Raw genomic sequence first — 20720 nt, forward strand, 5'->3', positions numbered from 1 at the left:
ATAAATATAAATATAAATATAAATATAAATATAAATATAAATATAAAGTAAAAGATGAGGATAAGGATACCGATAAAATTATTAAAGAAAATAGAGGAAGAAAGATTAAAAGAAATAAAGGTAGTTTTAGAGAAAAGGATAGGAAGACTCAATCTGGGAACTATTTCGGTATTTTAGAGATTTTCGGGATCCTCGGGACTTATCGATATAATAATCGTTATTTTGTCGGTTTTGCGATCAATATTTTTATCGATTTTGTTATCGAAATTTTTGTCGATATTTTTATTGATCGATAAAAATATCGATCATTTAAGTCGCGAAAATATCGATATTTCGGAACTTAAATGACCAATATTTTTATCGATTTTGTTATAGCTTTTTTTTGATCGATTATTTTATATATTTTTTGTTATCGACTTTGTAATCGATTTTGTTATCGACTTAGTTATCAATTTTATTATCAATTATTTTATCGATTTTGCTATTGATATTTTTGTCAGTTTTGTTATCGATTTTGTAATCGATATTTTTATAGATTTTGTTGTCGATATTTTAATCGATTTTGTCATCGATATTTTTATCGGTTTGTTATCGATAATTTTATTGATTCTATTAACGATTTTGCTATCGGTATTATTATAGATTTTGTTAACGATATTTTCGGAATTTATCGATACAATGATCGCTATTTTTATAATTTTTTTTTATTGATATTTTTTATCGATCTTGTTATCGGTTATTTTATTGATTTTGTTATTGATTTTGCTATCGATATTGTTATCGATATATTTATAGATTTTGTTGTCGATATTTTTATCGATTTTGTCTTCAATGTTATTATTGGTTTTGTTACCGATATTTTTTATAAATTTTGCTATCGATGTTGTCATCGCCTTTGTTATCGATATTTTTATCGATTTTGTTGTCGATTTTGGAATCAACTTTTCGATAGATTTGGTAACCGATTTTGTAATCGATTTAGTTATCGATTTTGTTATCGATATTTATATCGATTTTGTTATCGATTTTGTTATCCATTTTGCTATCGATATTATTGCCGATTTTGATATCAATATTTTCATTGATATTTTTATCGATTTTACTATCGATACTATTTTCGCTTTCGTTATCGATATTTTTTCTTAGTGTGTGCTCTCGTTTTTGATTAGGACATGCTCTTAACCATACCACATATTCTACGTTTAAATTTAGAGGCTGTATCTCCGATACAGCCTGCAGACCAAGACGAAGGCGCTGGACTGTTCCGTTTGTATTAACCTTAGTAGTTTGTTAAGGTGGTGAGAATATAGCTGACCTATTCTTACTACATCTTCCCCAAAAATCAGGGAGGAGATCGTTTCTAGAAAAATTCAGACAGTGTGTTGTCGATGACACCTAGAGTGACCAAGTAAATCCGAAGCTTACTACTTTGTCTGAGATAACCTTTCAGAAAACTGTCTGTGTCCGCAACTTTGATCTTCGTTCTACATTCCAAAGCAGCTGCCGGTGCATCATCTTTATTGCTTTCTCTTGTATCGTTAAATCCGAAGTAGGGAAACCAGTAAATCATTAAGAGCCGCTGCAAATTTAGTACTTCTGATACGCGTAATGCCTTATACACACTTTTTTGCCATACCATAGACGACCGCTCAGTTTTTTAAGGTACGCTGACAATGTCTTAAAACTTGCAGTGCTCGATTTGCATACCATCGTCAAGTTTTTATATGGACTTAAACCTCGATATTTCACTACTGCCGAGATGCTTAAGTTTATAAACCTCATCAACATCATAAAAAGCTCCTTTTTTATACACGCCTGCAGTCATCGGATTTGTATCTTGTAAAAACGTTGTATGGAAGTGATTTAAATGATTCACATTCCGACCGCAAGCTCAAGGCTCTTCAACATAAAGAATGCCAAACTGATTGCTCTAAATCATCTTGCCAGGGCATAATGTCCGTTCTCTATTAAGAAACGAACTCTACTTAAACATTCCTCAAAACTGTGGGAATGTAGTCAAATGCCATAGAGGCTGCAAAAACACTTACTAGAGCCCTTATAAGCTTTCTCTTCTATGATATTTATTCTTTGAATACTCACAATATTAACGACTCAAAATGGGTTCCCAGAAGTATTGTAAGAGCCTAACCTAAGAAAAAGCTTTAGCGGAAATACCTGTAGCAACCAGATTCTTTCATTGCAGCAGTCTCTATATATATTTGCTTAATTTTGGCATACGGATTTGCCTCTTCCAACTATGTCTTCCGCATGAACATTAGTTCACAAATGCCTTTCTTTCGAGATTTTTAAACCTTAGTCAGAAGATTATTGGGGCTTATACGAAGTCTGGTAAAATCAGAGTTCTACCGCAAGAACGCTGTTTCTTCTTAATCGATTCCAAGTTTATAAATTAAAGGAGATGCGAGTCGATGACTAATTCTCACCTTGTCTGAAACCCCGTTTGATAGCAAATTGCGCGATTCTCGATTCGATTCTCTTCTCGCGGGTCTTTTAGAATAAGTGGATTTATTAATCCTAATGGCTAAATGATAAGGCCCAATCAGTGCGTTTTTCATGGGATTATGCCTCGCATAGAATACTCGCGATAAGACCTTGATGCCTAGAATGTTTTACCCAGGGTAGGTGGCGTATATGACGGGTTCACCTTTCTTGTAGATTATACAGAGCGCACTGAAATTGCAGTCGTTGGGCATGCGTTCTACTTAAGAATTGATACATGAACCTCACCAACTCCTTGCCAGCCTACTTGCAGCAGGTTTGTGGTTTTTCGGCCGCGTAATTGCTGTTCGTACCTCGTCTTATTCAGGCGGTGGGACCTTGATCGGCTTCTTCTGCTCTACTACATTCAGCGTTGGTTCAAGCGCCGGTGCTATTTTTTCAAAAGTGTAATTGGTTGTTAACATGAAAGTGAATGATGAGGCCGCAGACGCTGCTTAGTTGCACATTTAGCTTTCTTTACTATTCTGAATTTCCTCTTCACTCTGCAATTGTTAAGTGTTGCCGCTGATGATGATAATGTTGCTGGTGTTGTATGACTAATTAAATTAAATTAAACTCATACTGCAAAACCTTGTTGGGTTTGTTAGAGGTGTTGTAGCGTTTAGTATTTGTTTTTGTTGTTGGGCATGTGAGTCATGTAACTGGCGGCTGATTTTATAAATGGCATATTTTACGCCTCTTAGATAAAATGTTTCGTGTACTTTTTCCACTCCCTAGTAACTTGTGTGCGCGGCCCAACCGCTTAATTTCGGTTTAGCTTTTGTGCCTGTCACTCTCAATTAAATGCTAAATTATGCGTTGCGACATTTTTATCGCATTTGCTATCTTACAGCAATGTGTAGCACCTACCTTACAGCTGTGTGCGCCAAAGTGCAACCTTTGGGATAAAATGTATTTACTTGATTTCATTTTAATGCAACATAAATTATTCTTAAAGGCTGCCGCCATACAGTGTGGTAATTGCTGAGTTGACGTGTTGCACGGTGCTACTCGTATCTTGGACAGAAAGCCCACACAATCAATAGTCTTTTGCTGGCTGTTGCCACAGCAAATGTCTCAATTTGTAGGAGTGAGTGTATGTGTATGCGGCTGCAAGCTTCTCTGAGGGGCAACTACCCAGCAACTACTTCGTTATAAATGCTACGGTGTTGCACGTTCAACTTATTGCCACAGCTAAGCAAAGCTAAATTTGCTTTTAAGATTTTCCTTTTTTTTGAAATATGTATTTGTTCTTATCACTGCGGATTTTATAATGTTGCTGTAGTTGCTATTTGTGCTGATGTTGTTGCTGTTACCTTTCGACTAACTGATGTTTATTATTATTTCTACTAGGAGGTGCTAACTAGTTGCAGTAATAAAAATAAACAAGGGCAAACACGGTGCGATTCAACGAGCCATGCGCACTGTAGTTGGAGGATGCAGTTCTCACTGCTTGCAGCAACTATTGCCTGGCATAAAACATTAATTAGGCTTTATTGTGGTAAATGTTCCGCATTAGTCCGCTCGCTCAAGGCAACTAGCCACCAAAGCAGAGGAGCTTGTTACAAGTAAAACTCTTGTGACTTCTATATAACGTACGCATATGCTCGTAACAGCTCTTCGCGCTATACTATAAGGTGTTACAGAAAGCACGCGTTTAAAGCACTGCTTCTCCTTTCTATAGTCAAGGCAGTCACTTTGCTCTGTTGCCACTGCCACTGCTACTGCCAACGATGCGCTTAGTTGCACTTTACAAGCAATTTGTGTTGGTTATTAGTGTCCGTAATTCTTTATTGGCGGCCAATGTTGCAGCGAAATCGCACTTGAGCGGCGGCTGAGAATCAATGAAGCAGCAAATGGCAAAATAAAGTTGAATCGAGTTGAGTGCGAGTACAGAGTTCGAACGAGCGTAGGCACAAAAAAATATTAAAGCAAAAATGTCCACTGATTAGGCCTATTTAAGGCATGAATAATGAGTTCAAAGTAACACTAATGGCACTACTTATTATTGTATATTAGTGTGACTATAAGTTTATGGCACAATTGTGGTAATCATTCACAATTGCTGCATTAATATGGCAAAGCTGCCACATTGAAGTGATGGGAAAGTTAGCAAATAAATTGCCTATTTATAGAAAGGAGTGCACTGGCAAGTTTATGCCTGCTGGTCAGAAAAATAGCGTACAAACGCACATACATATATGTATGAATAATATGAGTGCGAAATATGGAGTGCGCATATGCCACCCTGGGTGCTAGTGAACTTGAACGTGTAGTGTAGAAGAATGTCACAAGCAAAAAACTGAGAAGGGAAAAAGTTCTTTGAAAATAATAGAACCATAAAGTTACGTGAAAGCTTGAAAAGAAAAACTGGATATAAATTTTTTTCTAATTAATAATAAAAACTGGACAGAGAATTTTTGGTCAGTTAAAAACTGGACATAATTTTTTGAATATAACTTGCTAACCAAAAACCCGGGCTTAAGTTTGTTTATTTAAAAACTAGGCATAAATTTTATGTCATTGAAAAGTTTAAATTTAATTATTTATTGGTTATTTAAAAACTGAAAATAATTTTAGGTCAGTTAAAAGCTGGACACAATATTTCGGACATATTTTTTGTTATTATAAAACGCAGATTATTTAAAAACTGTTCACAGAATTTTTGTGATTTAAAAGTTTATAATTATTTTCTTGACATTTAAAAACAGTACATCATTTTAGGTCAGTTAAAGATTATACATAATTTTTGGACCTATTTTTTGTCGCTAAAAACCCGGATTATTTAAAAGCTGTGCATATATTTTTTGTAACTTTAAAAATTTAAAATTAATTTCTGGACATTTAAAACATAATAAGACATAATTTTTAGACATCTTTTTTGTTGTTATAAAACGCAGGTTATTTAAAAACTGTACACAGAATTTTTGTGATTTAAAAGTTTATAGTTATTTTCTATTTCCGACTCTGGAGAAAAGAGCATTGGCATTACATGCCCACTCTTCTCCAGGATGCGATCCTGGTCTATGACGCTGGGGACTTTGGCAATGGCTGGGGCCTCCAAAATACAATCCTTTAATATTCATATCATATCAAATGCGTGTAACATCAGAAATTGGGTACTGAGTTACAAAAAATAAATAAAAAAACCAAGCAAGTGCTGAAATTCTCAACATTGCACATCAAATTGCTACAAATTTGGCATGCAAATGCCATGCAACTTGCAATTTAACTGCCTAATGCGTTGAAAAATGTTACAAATTAATTAAAATTATGACAGGTGAGCCACTCAAAGGCAAACGATAGGAACAAATGAAAGCAACTAAACCAGAAGTCAAGTAAGTATGCTTGGAGCGAAAATTTTCCTATATGAAAAAGCGAAAAAAGCGCTTCACACTAAATTGAGTTATCAAGTGCCAAGCATACAACATATAAACATACATATGTGCACGGACCGTTCAAAATGCAGACTTTATAACAAAAAGCAGGAAAAGAGCTGTGGAGGAGCTACACATTAAATAGCTAGTAAACTAAATAAAAGCAAACTAAAGACTTAAGCTGCGAACTTGCTTGCCACTAGCTAGCGCTGTGTAAAGCATCAGAGCGCGCACTCACTTATTGAAATGTGCACAAAAAAAAAGAAGAAAATACCGGCAGTTAGGCGCACATTTTCCCACACTACTTTGCACATATCGGGTTGATGCAACAAGTGGCCGCTTGGCAGTTGTACGTACTATGTATGCTTGTCCTATGCCACTTTGCTTAAATGGAAAACTATCGTATGCCGCAGCCGCCGAGACGTTTACACATTCATATGGCCGGGTTAGCAATTTTAAAAAGGCTTGCATTTTATTTATTTTTTTCCTTATTAGAATGGCTTGCTGTGATTATTGGTATTGCTGTGTATATTCCTTGTGCTCTATGCCACTTTTTCTGTCACTGCCATTGCCACCAACTGTCTGTTTAGCTATCTGCTAGCTGGTAGCTGCTATCATGGTGCCAGATTTCTATGTTTAAGCGCTTAAACTTTTTTATACTTACTTGTATTTTTTTGCTTTAAGTAAAGCTGCCAGATTACAGTTCCTACCAAAAAAAAGGCTTATGCATGTTTTATAAGCAAGCAAGCAATCTGTACAGCGTAAATGTATGGAAAGTAACGTAACCTGACAAAAACTGAATATTAATACATACACACATGCTTTTGATAATGAAGATCTCGAAATGCATAGATGCATAGTTATGGAATAATTATTATAATTTCTTTTCTTAGAAATGATTACCTAAGAAAAATAAAATAGAGCCAAAAAGCGTTTAGAGCATTGAAATATTTTTTTTTTTTAGTTTAAATTCTTAATCGAAATATTTAAGGCGACGGTGAAGGTGGTATGTATGTATAAGGTGAGTGCATAGACGGAAACCATACGGACAAAACAAGGTTATACACACAAGCAAAGATAGTGAAAATGATAAGTAGTTTGTATTAGCAAATACCCGGCGTGCTTAACTGCGCCTTAAAAGTATTTTTGTATTGTTACTCCCACCCAAAGCTTTTAGGCCCTAGTTCAAAAAAAACTAAATAGATTTAAATAGCTGTATGGAGTGAGATTTTTAAGCAAATATTCGATTGGCGAAGCGTTCTTTATTTGTTATGTATTTTATGTATTTAATCCTGGAAATTAAATGTATACTCCTATAACTCGCTTCTACATAGTGTGTACTTCATTAAATATTTACCTTATCATATCTTATCACTTTGTATGAATAAAATTTGTAAATAGGTGGCAACTCGCAACAAAAATATTTTCAGCAGCAGCAAAATTTCTTAAACATTTCTAGTTTGATACCCAAATTAAAATGTTTCACATGTTTTACCAATTTAATAATTGAATTCAATATTTCAAACAGGTGGCAATCCTCCTCAGAAATATTTTGATAGTAAATTAACCAAACCTTTTTGGTTATATACCCATATTGTAATATTTAATTTATCATATAAATTAAATAAACTTAAGATTTTAAAACAGGTGGTAACCACAAAAACATTTTCGACTGACAGTAAGCCTTCTTATACATCTTTACTTCGACAGCCATATTGCAGTATTTACTTTAACTTATCAATTTACTTATACTGTAATTTTCAAACAGGTGGCAACTCTCCAATTTTTTCCCCTATATTTTAAGTTTGATCTTTAGCAATGCACCGATGAAAACTGCATACGAATATATGTATGCGTTTTCGAGTGATGTGCGTACAAACATACATATAGACAGACAGACAAACAAAAATTCTAAGAATTGAGAATTTGGCTTATGTTGCTCAAATAAATTTTAATTTTCCTTTAATATCTGCAATGAACAGACATCGACCTGTTAAAATTTTATTATACGTAGAGATGTATTGCAAATTTCTCCTTTCCTTGAATTTTTTCTATGATTTTTCCGCGCGTAAAACCGACAGGCACTTAATTTTATTTTTGGTAACATCCTTGACTTACCAATAATATCAATAATAAAGACATTTCAAAGCTCTGTGGCACGTGACCTTTTTGGCAGCAGACATTCATTGCGTGAATACACTTATGCAAACGCTTAGTCGCACACAAGTCAAAGCTACCAGCCAATATGTCTTTCAACTGCTTTTGTTGTGCCAATAGGCACATAAAACTTTAAGTGTGGCAAATTGGCCGCTGGCCGCACTTTTATGTGTTTTATTTTTGCTATTTTCAAAGCTTGCGCTTGCTGTCAACAATTTGTTTATTCTACTTTTTTCTTGGGAAATCACTGCTGAAAGCCTTAGCTATATGCAGTTGTTTTCAATGGTCGCTTATTGCCTCAGCAAGAAATTTGTCCAACATTTGTCGCAACAATGTGAGAATTGTAAGCACATGCTTACAAATACATACATACATACATATATAAATAAGATTTTATGCAGAGTATACTATATGCAAAAACTTTTACAAGCAACAAATTGCTCCACTTTCAACGCAAACCCAAGTTTATCTGAGGCAGAGTCTGGAAAGCAGATGATCACCGAAGAACAACCAAATGCTTTGTGTTGCCATATATGGTAGAATGTTACAAAACGTGTGTGTGTGCTATGGTTTTTTTTTAACTTCTTTTCTTGCTGTTGCAGCTCCATGCAAGTGTATTTATGTACAAAAATAAATTGGTATATTTATTGCCGCGCGCATAAAGAATGAGTTGCTAAAGTTATGCTTAGTGGGGCACAAAAATTCTGCACACCATTGCCCTCAAATTTGCACATGGAACGCATACAACAGCGCAAACGAGACTGTCATAAAAGAAAATACTAAATTTGTGATAGTGTTCATTTAAGCAAAAAAAAAATAAATAAAAATGGGGACCGAAATTATGATCGATAATAAGCTTAAAAAATTGCAATAAAAAATAATGCAAAACAAAAATGACTAAAATAAAAAATAAAAGCCAAATATTAACTGTCATTTTAGACTGAAAAAATAATTTCAGAATTTTCCATTCAAAAAAAAATCCGGTCAAAAAATATCGATTATTTGTGTTTTTTTTATTCGAAAATATTTAAACCATTTTATATTAATATCCCTTAGCTAACAAACATTACACTTCTATATACTATTATCAATCAGTTAGACAAATTCTTTCTTGAAATTTTAAAAATACCTATTATTTTCGAGCCATGGAAATCAGACTAAAATTTATGAGGTTAGGCAATTATTTCTTAAATACGACCTTAAATTTAATCTCAGACCTTTTGTATAGTATGGCTAAATAATTCTCAAAATTTATATTTAAAATGTATCTTTAGCAAAAAAAATTTGTTTCTTATAAAATTTTTGGTAATAGAAAAAGTTGTTTTCGGAAATTAAAACAATTTATACAATAGGTTTAATTTAGATATATGCATATATGCATCAATCTGTGCTCGCATCATTGGCGTTTGTCTGCATGCGACTACTGTACAATGCTACAAAAAGTAGTTAATGGCTCGCACATCCAATCGCTACAATTTATTACACATATGTATTCTAATACGAGTAAATTTGCTGCGCCTTTTTACCGCAAACCCTAAATGAGTTTGAACTACATTTTTAAAACAGCTTTAGAACTCATTGCAAAACTTTGCTTTAATTAATTAATAAAATTTTTATTTTTGTTCTTACTTTGTAGTAGCTTCCAATTTTCTGGCATATAGCGCCAATATCTGCTCGTTATCGAAGAGGAATAAAAATAAAAATTAAGATATAAAAAACGTGTAAAAAAACTTACATGGTTACGAACATATGCAGCAATAAGATATACTTAAGAATTTTATTAAATATTTGCAAGTTTAGAACTATATTGCTTACCACATTTATATGCCTTATTTTGACTATTTTGGAATATTACATTTTCTTTTTAATTTTTTTAATTTTTTTATCGTTTATTTTTTTTTTTCAAAATTTCAGTAAACTTTTTTGTGTAGGTAAGTCCTAGCGCTTTATTATATTAAAATTTAAAATTCATGTATTTGACGATTTTTTTTAAAAAACACAAAGGCCTAAACTTGGATTTATATGGTATTTGTAGTAGAATGAAGTATATTTTTTATAAAAAGATAATTAAAACAAAACACTATAAAAAATTTATAGGCAAAATTTGCCAATATGTAGGTGGCATATAATTATAACAAGCACTATATTTCTACGAAGTCTCCATTAATTGCATTAGAATCTTAATTCCTATAGTTTTATTAAACAAAACTAAAACAAGTAAGAAAGTCTAAGTTCGGGCGGAGCCGAACATTAAATACCCGGCGCAAGTATTGAATATATGTTTTTTCACCTTTCCGAAACCTACCGCTAGATGGTAAGCCGGGGTGTATCAATTTTGAGTAAATTAGCGTCCTTCAATTTCGAAATATTGAAGTTTCAAGCATTTCTGAAATTTACCGTTATATGAAAAGCGGCCGCAATTTTAGTCCGATTTCAACAATTTTCAACGGTATGCTTTTATGTGGCAAGCACAATAACCGTTTGGTACAAATTGGTACAACGGTTACCGAGATACCTATATGTGATCATAAGTGGGCGGTGCCACGCCCATTTTCCAAAATTTTACCATAAGCGTATTTCTTTGTTAAGAATTGTTGCAAGCATCAAGTTTGAATAAATTAGCTTTAATATTTACTGATTTATCGAAGATTTTGTATTTCTGAAAATTCCGTTATATGGCAAGTAGGCGTGGTTATTGTCCGATTTTTTAAATTTTCGGCCATTTAGTATGCCAACTGTGGCCACCCACCAACTGTGCCAAGTTTGGAAGAAATTGGTGCAGCGGTTACCAAGATATACACATGTAACCATAAGTGGGCGTGGCTACGCCCATTTTGCAAAAACTTATAATATTCTTATTTTTCGTCTGAAAATTATTGTAAATATCAATTTTGAGTGAATTATCTTCAGTAGTTACTAAAATATCGCAGTTTTCGTATTTCTGGCAAATACCGTTATATGGGAAGTGGGCGTGATTACAGTCCGATTTCGCCCATTTTCAATACCAACCTACCTTGGATTAAGGGAAACCTACATACCAAATTTCGTTGAGATATCTCAATTTTTGCTCGAGTTATCGTGTACACGGACAGACGGACAGACGGACAGACGGACGGACAGACAGACATGGCTTAAGCGATTTCTTTTTTCATCCTGATCATTTATGTATACATTTGTCTATATCTATCTCGATTCGTTTTGGCTGTTACAAACAACCGTTATGTGAACAAAATTAATATACCCTTGTGCACAAGTGCGCTCGGGTATAAAAAAATATGGTTAAAGTAACCCTAGTCGCGTTAGATTTGGAAAGAGATGTAATGCGTGTGCAGCCGAACACATTTAGGTTGTTCACACTTGCCTGATTATCAGGCTATCTGGTTATGTGGTTATATTTTTTATTCAGTTTACAACAATAACATGCACTACAAAAATATTTCATTCCCATTCAATTAAGTACATTCAATTCTACATTGTGTCAGTCAGTTATATATGAATCAATTCTCGATTTCACCTTTTTGCGCTGGGATTTTTCGCAGAAAATACAGCTGCTATGGAGCTGTTTTCTTTGGTTTGTCCGACTACAGCCATTTCTTGGGAATTCTTGGGTGTCAGTGAGTAAGGTTTTGAGTGACACTGGCGCCATTTCAAATGTTTCACTTTTACGGTGGGAGCTGTTGAGGCGGTTGGTAAAAGTAATGGTGCGGCATGAAAAAATGATAGAAAATAAGTTACTTTTGGAAAAAGAGTAAGTAGAAAATGTATGCTAATAGACGTATTCTGAGTTGAATAGGTAAAGCTAAGAAAAACATCAATTCAAAAGCATGATTATTAGTAAAAATTATCTGTTCAAAATATTTTTTATTCAGGTCGTAAATACCAAAAATTATATACACTGTACAATTATACAATTTACACTACACAATTTTTAAGAGTATGCAGATTTATAGCCCAAACAATTTTATTGTAATAAAGTAGATTTTTGGCAAATTTTCCCCGCAATCTCATCCATACAAAAAAAAAAAATCGAAAATACTTTATATGGAAAAAATGCAAAACACCTTCAACAAAAAAAATTCTCAAAAATCAGTGCGACTTTTGACCAACTCTGAACTTAAAAGAATTTTATGGGCTACAAATCTGCATACCCCATATACCCATACCCCCAAAAAAATTCTAGAAATTGTTGAAAATTTGTAAGAAAAATTGCTGAATTTTTGCGAGTTTTGCACAAAGTTTAGAAATTATATTTTTATGTTTTTTGTTGTGGATATGGTTTATTCCTTCATTAAAGTTTTCGGAAAATTATTACAATAAAAATTGTTGCATATATTGTAAAAAATTAGCTGTGCCAATACTTTTTGCCGGCAGTGTAGGTATTACGTTCCGGTTGTTTATAGAATTCGTACACTGAGAGCAGTGATTTAAAGAACACTGAACTACTTTCGAACTAAGATGAAATATTTCCAACATTCTTTCGTGATCTAGTCTAGTGTACATAAATGCGTTTACATACATACATATATTCATAGATTACTAAAAAACAATGCAACCCAGTAGCGCCAGAGAAACAAATTGCAGCAGCACTCCAATGTCAACCAAATTCATTCAAATACATACATATATATAACAATAGAGCATTGTTGTTTGTTGCAACAGCCACCCACAATCCGCAAACTACGCAAACTGGAGACAATGCAAAGTTCAGGAAAAGCAATAAAAGACAAATTGTATTTTGGTTCCATTGTTTGTACCAACACAATAAGAGCTTGCCCTTGGTAATAAAGGATAAATAAGAAGAAATAAAGTAATTACATAGGAACGAATGATAGGGACCACCCCATCATTTCAATATTTATTGCTTTTTTCTTTTGTTTTGCAGATATTCATTTAGTTACCGGCAAGAAAAATTGGAGGTTTTTCGGATATAGAAGGGGCTTTCGCAAAGGTAAATCAAGAAGCCATCGCTAAGTTTCGAATACAAGTAACACTTATACATATGTTTATAGTCGAGTTTGTTATTTAAAAGCTTATGTTAATGACTGACCTTGGCTAACAGCAGCGGCTGAGCACCCTCAATTTCAATGCATCATGAGAACACAACTCACCACTCTAATCAATACTGTCAAAATGGTGCTATATTTCTTTCACTATAGACAGATTTCCACGTAAAACTAAAGACAAACTATATTGCATTCGGGCCACGCGCTCTGGCCAAATGGAGGTAAGCAAAATGTGGTTAAAAAAAAATATTTAGCATCTGCTCAACTGATTTCAAGATTCCACCTTGACAAATGAACTCACACATATAATCATGGATTGAATAGAAATAAAATACAAGCTTGGAAGTTTTCTCTAATTCTAGTATTTATTATAAACACCGATGATTAATTTTGCCAAGACTGGCTTGTCTCTACTGCCATAAATAACTCCTACGAAGCAAGCATAGCGCTGTCATTTTATACACTGTGGTCTAAAATCTATGTCTGCGAACTGGAAAACTGTATGCATGGACTACAGAAAATATGGTAGAATACATCAATTATGTCCCAGGCTCGATAAAGTGCACTCATTCAGTCATGTTTTTGCTACTTTCCGGGATCGGCGACACCTAAACCGCAGCTGACATATTTTCGCCTTCTGCTCTAATCGCTCGTACACCTAAGCTTAGGTATAGACCAGTCCGGAATCTTACATTTCTTATCAGGAAGTACTATGTTGGGCTAATACTAAGCCTAAACAGCTACGAAAATAGGCGTTCATTATAGATGGCGTTCATAGGCGTACATAGTGATAGTAGTCAAGACACTTATCAAAATGTAGAGGTTAAGCATTTGCAGATGTTCTTTTGATCATCCGCAGCAGCTTAACAGCGAAATGATCTTCGCAACCTTGGTAATCGCGGTTTTCACATAGCGCTTGATAGCAAACCGACTATAGATCCATCTGTTTATCAACAGTTCACAGGCCCGTTCTAGTAATTATCAAAAATCGGGCAAGCTATGCATGAGATTTGAGGATAAATACGGAGCTTTATCCTCATCTCTTGTTCGTGATGTTTTGCGTCAGTACAGAGCAATAGATATAGCTTCGTTAATTCAACAAATATCAGTAAATTTCTGATGAAATGGAATCTGTTGGGTACCAATAGCGCCACCTTTGTACATGCCAATGCTTTTTTATTTTCAAAAACTAGTCGCTAATAATGACACCATTCGGAGTCGGCGTAAAATTTTAGGTTCCCCTTTTTATGTGGCAACACTAAAGCGCGCGCCACAAACGGGCGAAGAAGCTCGGCCAAAAACTAACTTATTGTGTAAGCGCCAATCTGTTATTATTATGCGAAAGGCCATCGTAGAATGCCGTTAATATTTTTGTTTCGCCACTCAGAACCCAATGAGCGAATAATAGTGACATTTTGAGCACTTCTTGCGACAATGATTTTTATTTTACCGTAGACTAACTATCGCGCGATCAGTCTTCTAAAGTAACCAGGTCTTATGGAGCATGGCTTTAGACCTAGAAAATGGCTCAGGTATTCATGCCAAATCTTGGAAAAGACCCGTTGGAAAATGATCTGTACTTACCATCTCTTTGCCGCTTTCTACAACACTAAAAGGAATTGCCGAAACTAATACGTCAGAATTGGGAAAGACCTCCCCGAGCCATTTATTACGAACCGGGTTTTCAGACAAGGCCACCGCCTTACGTGTGATTTCTTTAATCTGATATTTGGGAAGATAATAAGAGATGCAGAACTGAAGCACTTAGGAACAACTTTTTACAAGAGCGTCCAATTGCTGGCGTCGATATCATTGATAACAAAGGCCACGAAGTCTGTACAGATTTTTCCAAGTGGGGTAAGGAAGCAAAGCGGATGGGTCTGCTGGTAAATGAAGAAAATACGAAGTATCTTCTGTCATTAAACAAACAGTGTGCGCACTCGCACCTTGGCACCCATATCACTGTTGACTGATATAATTTCGAGAAAGTAAAAAATTTAATTTACTGGGAACCAGCATTAACACCGATAATAATGTCAGCATCGAAATCCAACGCAGAACCGTTTTTTCCAACGAATGCAGATTTGGACCCCGTAGGCAATTCAGGAGTAAAGTGCTCCTCTCTCGACGTATGAAAACAACACTTCATCATTATAGGGCTGATATATTGCGCAGAAGCACGGACAATGACAGCATTCGATGAGGTGGTTCTTGGAGTACTCGAGAGGAAGATTTTACGGAAGATTTACGGGCCTTTATGCGTTGATGATGGCGTATTCCTCAGACGATGCAGCGGTGAGCTGGATGACCTTTGAAACGACATAGGCCTAGTGCAGCGAATTAAAATACAGCGGCTCTGCTGGCGTTCGAAAGACATCGACGTTGCAGCTCTGAAACTATTCAACTCGGAAACCGCTGGTGGTAGCAGAGGTAGAGGCAGCTCCCACTGTGATGGAAAGACCAAGTGGAGAAGGACTTGGCTTCACTTGGCATTTCTAAATAATTGGCGTCAGTTGGCACAGAAGAGAGACGACTGGCGTGCTTTGTTGAGCTGGGCAAAAATCGCTTAGGTGGTTACAGAGCGAAAGAAGAAGAATAAGAGAAGATTTTGAAATGCTTATGAATTTGTGCATGTCGCTAGAATAATCCACTGGGTGCTTTAGTATGAGTTTGCCGAAAGTTGTACGTCTTAAGAAAGTCAGATATGGGCATTTACATAGGGAATAAAATATTGATTTCTTGCTGTCATCTAAGCTACAGCTGCGGGATATTCTATTCCGCTGCGGGAAGTTCTATTCCGTAAGCATGCTTGCAGCCAATGGAAAGTGATAGTCCCAATTCGTCTGCTCGCTCGTTTTTTTTTCAATGTGTCTTTGGCCGGGAACGTAGAGAGACTAAGATGTCGAGCGTAGCTGCATCTTGCAATCTTTGACTAGCTTACAATTGATTTCAGTAGTTCAAATAGCTAAGTGTTCTGGCTATCTGTGACTTTATTTCCTGGTAGCACTAATATTAAGTATCCTAGAGGCTTAGAATATTTCCAGCGCTTTAGACTGAAATATGCTGGTATGGTTTGCGAGCCGCAGGTACCGATTGACACCAATCTCTTAGGAAAAGACAATATTTCCTACACTACAGGCGAACTTGGACCCGCCAGCGTAGATTAAATGGCTTCCTTATCAGCAGTTTCGCCCCTTTACATTATATTCGGAATTGAAATTGTACAAGCGCATTCAAGCCAAAGTCCAAGCTTGATACCACGTAGCCCATGGCTCTGTTTGCTATTGAACCAAGGCTTAAGATAAAGCTATGCCCAAAGGTCCACGCTTTCCAAAGCGCGACTCTCTTAGTCTTACTGCTGCGTACATCGCGGTTTCCTTTAAGTACATATTAATGTGTATATATTGTTTGTAGGCCTGTGTAATCAGTGCTCCTGAGGAGCAGAACTTCAGTCTGAACGTTTTAGAACGCGCGCTCTACGTTATGTCTAGGAATGCTGCTAAAGTATATTGATTGAAGTGCATTAATTTTTCTATAAATCCCAACACTTCATGCAAAACTAACTCCGTCGATCTTCCTTCTCCTAAGAAAACTTAGCCCTCGGCCTTAGTGGGTTTTCAAATTTCTTCCAATGCATAGAACGTAAACTAGTCATGTTTGCAATTTTACCAGAAATCCGCTTCTTCGAAGTAAAGAAAATCTCTACTGGACAATACAAATTTTCTGCTGCCCATTTCTATGACTGCTGCATGTCCTAGGCATTCACGCTGGCATTGGCATGCCAGTTGCACTTGCCCATTTGGGCTTTGAACTTTTGCGCTACCACCACTAAAATTGGGAGCGTTTTGATGCCCGTTTTGCTGCATCCTTTCTTTGGCTGCGGCAGATTTTTGTGTGTTCACTTTGAAGCTCTTTACTGCTACGCTATACTGTCATTGCAGCAACTGTTGCATCTTCTGTTTTAGTTGACTTGCAACCATTACACAGACCCAGTTATGTATGTATGAGTATTTTCTTTTTGGTTTGCTGCCACAAATCGCTCGATCGCCAGACGGAGCTCATCTTTGTCGGCTTACAAAAGTATTTCATTGGCGGCGATTCATAGCAACATAATGACAACAACAACAACAATAGTAATAAGGAGCAGAATAATAATAAAAATAGCAAAAACTATTACTAGTGAAAATTTTACTCATCCTCCAAAGAAGTTGGGCATGTTTGGCCTGCATATTTCGGTGTTTCGTCGCGGCTGCTGCCAATGCATTGCATGCGCACCTTGCGATTTTAGCTTCAGTTGTTGTTTTTGGCATTATTATTTGTTACTGCCGCAGAACAATACACACACACAGATAAGTAGCTGAAAGATCAAAGCCATGCGATATAATTGCTGTGCGCACCACATGAGCACTGGAACGTTTCATTCCACAGCAAACGTGCAACGCCACAATACGAGTATAATAATGCAACAACCATTTCTGAGGCCGACAATGCAAATTCTTCATCAGCTTTCGCTTCCTAATTTGATTTCTAGGCGTTCGTGGTAGCGCGCATGAATTTCGTTTGCCACGATGCAGCAAAGGGGAGCCCCGTTTCTAAGTGTTGCTACTTGCTTTGCTTTCGGTTTTAGTCTTTTTAGCAGGAATATGCTACTCAAAAGGTGTGCGTGTGTGTCATGCTCGAGTATGTTTGCGCATTTGGCACAATAATTACCCGCATTTCGTGGTCAATTATGGGACGAAATCAAAGGAGTATTGCGTTGAATTGTGTTTTGGTTTTCTTCTTTGGATCAAACACGATTGTAATTGTGATGCTTGCCTACGTTTTAGTTAAAAAAAAAAAAGTCATTATGAATAATCCTACTTGAATTATGAAATTAAAATTTTATGAGAATATAGGCATAATTTTTTTAAAATTTCAAACCCAAAGTATTTGACGAATTTTGATGAAAAACCGCAGTATTATAGCTTATGCCTGAGAAATGAGAATAGGATATTCTTTAAAATATATTCAGTAAAATTTGTTCAGATAACACCGTGCGACCAAGAAATTTCAAAATACACGAATAAAATCAAGTTACTTAGGAACCGTTTTTCGTTTTTCTCTCTGATGTCAGGATTTTCTAAGGGAATTTGTGATTTTCGAAATATGATTGATTCAAAAAATTATTTCAAAAATTCAGAGCAATGTAGAATTACACCCAAATTCATAAAAGATGAGATTTGAATGAAAATGTTACTTTATAAAGCTCTTTAAACCTACTCTATTTTGTATGAATAAAGCCATAACAATATACATCCATACATAGGTACCAAATGAAAAAAATAAATTACATCCAAAAAAGTGTATGTTTTTGGTTCGCAAGCACGATAGGAATGGAAACGACCTTTTACTTATTTTGTTTTTTTTTTACCTAATAAAGTTAAAAGGACGAAATTCGAGGGTGTATATTACTTTGTATTATATTTTTTTCTAAAATAAATACTAAAAATTTTCAAGTATATTAGAGAATTAAATTTTAAAAGAATATTTTCAATACCTTTTCATTCTGATACCCATATTGTTATTCTACACTTTACTAAATTATTATTTTTTTTAATTTGTCATATTTTTTTAGTTTCGGGTCGGTAAGCCTACAATTAAATATAATACACGTCGAAATGAGAACTTCCTCCGGTTTTGAAGTCGATGAAAACTTCATTTTTTTTTTTTATAGGAGAAGGATAAAAATTACTTTTTAAAATTTAGTTTCCTCAAAATGTTTTCCCACAATTTTTATCGCCACAACACAGTTGTTGTTTCGATAAGTTTTTCTGCTTTTAGTAAAAATAACTTTTTCTAAGAAATAAATACTCATTTTATAAAATTTACACATTCTTCGTTAAAACTCCTTATTTTCAAGGTATATATATCGATGGTCCTCTTCAAAAAATAAATACTCCTATCGATATCCAACTATTACTAATATAAGTAGTAAGAACTTCCAAAGTAAGTACTAAAGATTAAACATGGAATCGACAAGGGTTAGAGAGACATGATCCACTTAAGAGTAGTAAGGGTTTTTATTTTTTGCATTTGGAATTATGTCGTTGTTGCAGAGGACCATCGATATGTATGTATATATACATATCTTTTTTTTTTCTTGTGTGAAAAATTTATCGCCCCACGGTATTATAACGTGTCAAATAATTTCAGGGCAGAAACTTAGATAGGGCGTTCTTCAACCAAATTATGAAATCGAGCGTTTTCCAACTGTTTGCTGAGATAGGTCGTGTTCGAATCGAGCTGAGAAGTAGACAGATGCGAGCACAATTTCCTGCAACCCACCCACCGTCAAGACCTGAATAAAGTTGGTAAGGACTGTCTTATTAAGGTTATCGTTAGTCAAGAGCGTTGTGACGATAATGTTCTTAAGCTGGTCGTAGGTTTGCGTACCCGAAGCACTCAGTCTTCTTTCTTGGTATCTGCGAATCCAGGGTTCTTGCTGTAGGTTAATTTTTACTGGTAATAGGCGGCATGCTTCGACGACATTGATCTCGGCTGTTAAAACTGATGACCAGCCTATAAAAAAACCTTTAAAAAAGGCAAAATAAAATAGCGAAAAAGGCAGGAAAAGGCACTAGGTATTGTAAAAAAGGCAAAAAAAGGCAAAATAAAATAGCGAAAAAGGCAGGAAAAGGCAAAAAAAAGGTATTGCAAAAAAAGCAAAATAAGGCACTAAAAAAAGACAGAAAATACGAAGAACAATCAAAAAATACATTTATTTTAGAAATGTTTATATTACAAGTAAAAAGAGAAAAACTATGAACTAGTTTCATTATATGAAAAATTTGTACTTTGAATCAGACTATTTTATCGTTTCGAGTTTCTAACTCATAAAACTTTAATCTGTATAGTTGTAGTAACATTGAACCACAAGATGCATTTTGAAGTTTTCTGGCAGCATTTTCATTCGATTTTCGCGAAGAAAAGCCTTGAATATACTAAATGTGCGCTCGACGTAAGGTGATACAAGTGGAGCCCAATTTTAATATGGAACGTTTGAAACTTTCATATTATCAGGAATAAGAGCGTTTGCCTAGCCGTTTACAATTTTATCCACACCCCTTATTGTCTCTAAGCCTACGTTAGCTGAGAAAACGGCTTTGAATTTTTCCAACACCAGTTTGGAAAGAGGTCCCTGCGCTTCTATAAGCCGCATGGGCATGTGTATGTTTTTTAATCTTAAAAAAAAAGTGTGCAATTACAATAATCACTTTCTTAAAGGTAGAAAAGGCAAAAAAGGCAAATATCTTAAAAAAGGCAAAAAAAGGCAACATCAAATGTGTATATATGGAATCAGGGAAAGCTAAATCGTGGACATTCTTAATCGAATATACTCTATCTTTTTAGCAGAAAAAAAAGCAATTTCCATAAAATCCGTTCCCTGCTGATGACTTACTGATTATAGCTAAATTTTGTATATATTTAACAAAGCGCCACAGTTTAGGCAAATTGACCTTTAAAGCCCTTTAGTCGCTTGTTACTCACCTTACTGAGTCAACAAAAACTAAATATATGAAAAAATTTCAATTGAAATGAGGAAAATTTTCTTATTTATGGCAGAAAGTAACGGGTGATTTTTTAAGAGCTTGATAATTTTTTTTTTTAAAAAAAACGCATAAAATTTGCAAAATCTCATCGGTTC

Source organism: Rhagoletis pomonella, unplaced genomic scaffold (genome assembly GCF_013731165.1).
Source record: "Rhagoletis pomonella isolate Grant_MI unplaced genomic scaffold, Rhpom_1.0 Rhpom_scaffold_00005, whole genome shotgun sequence".
In the NCBI taxonomy this organism is placed as follows: domain Eukaryota; kingdom Metazoa; phylum Arthropoda; class Insecta; order Diptera; family Tephritidae; genus Rhagoletis; species Rhagoletis pomonella.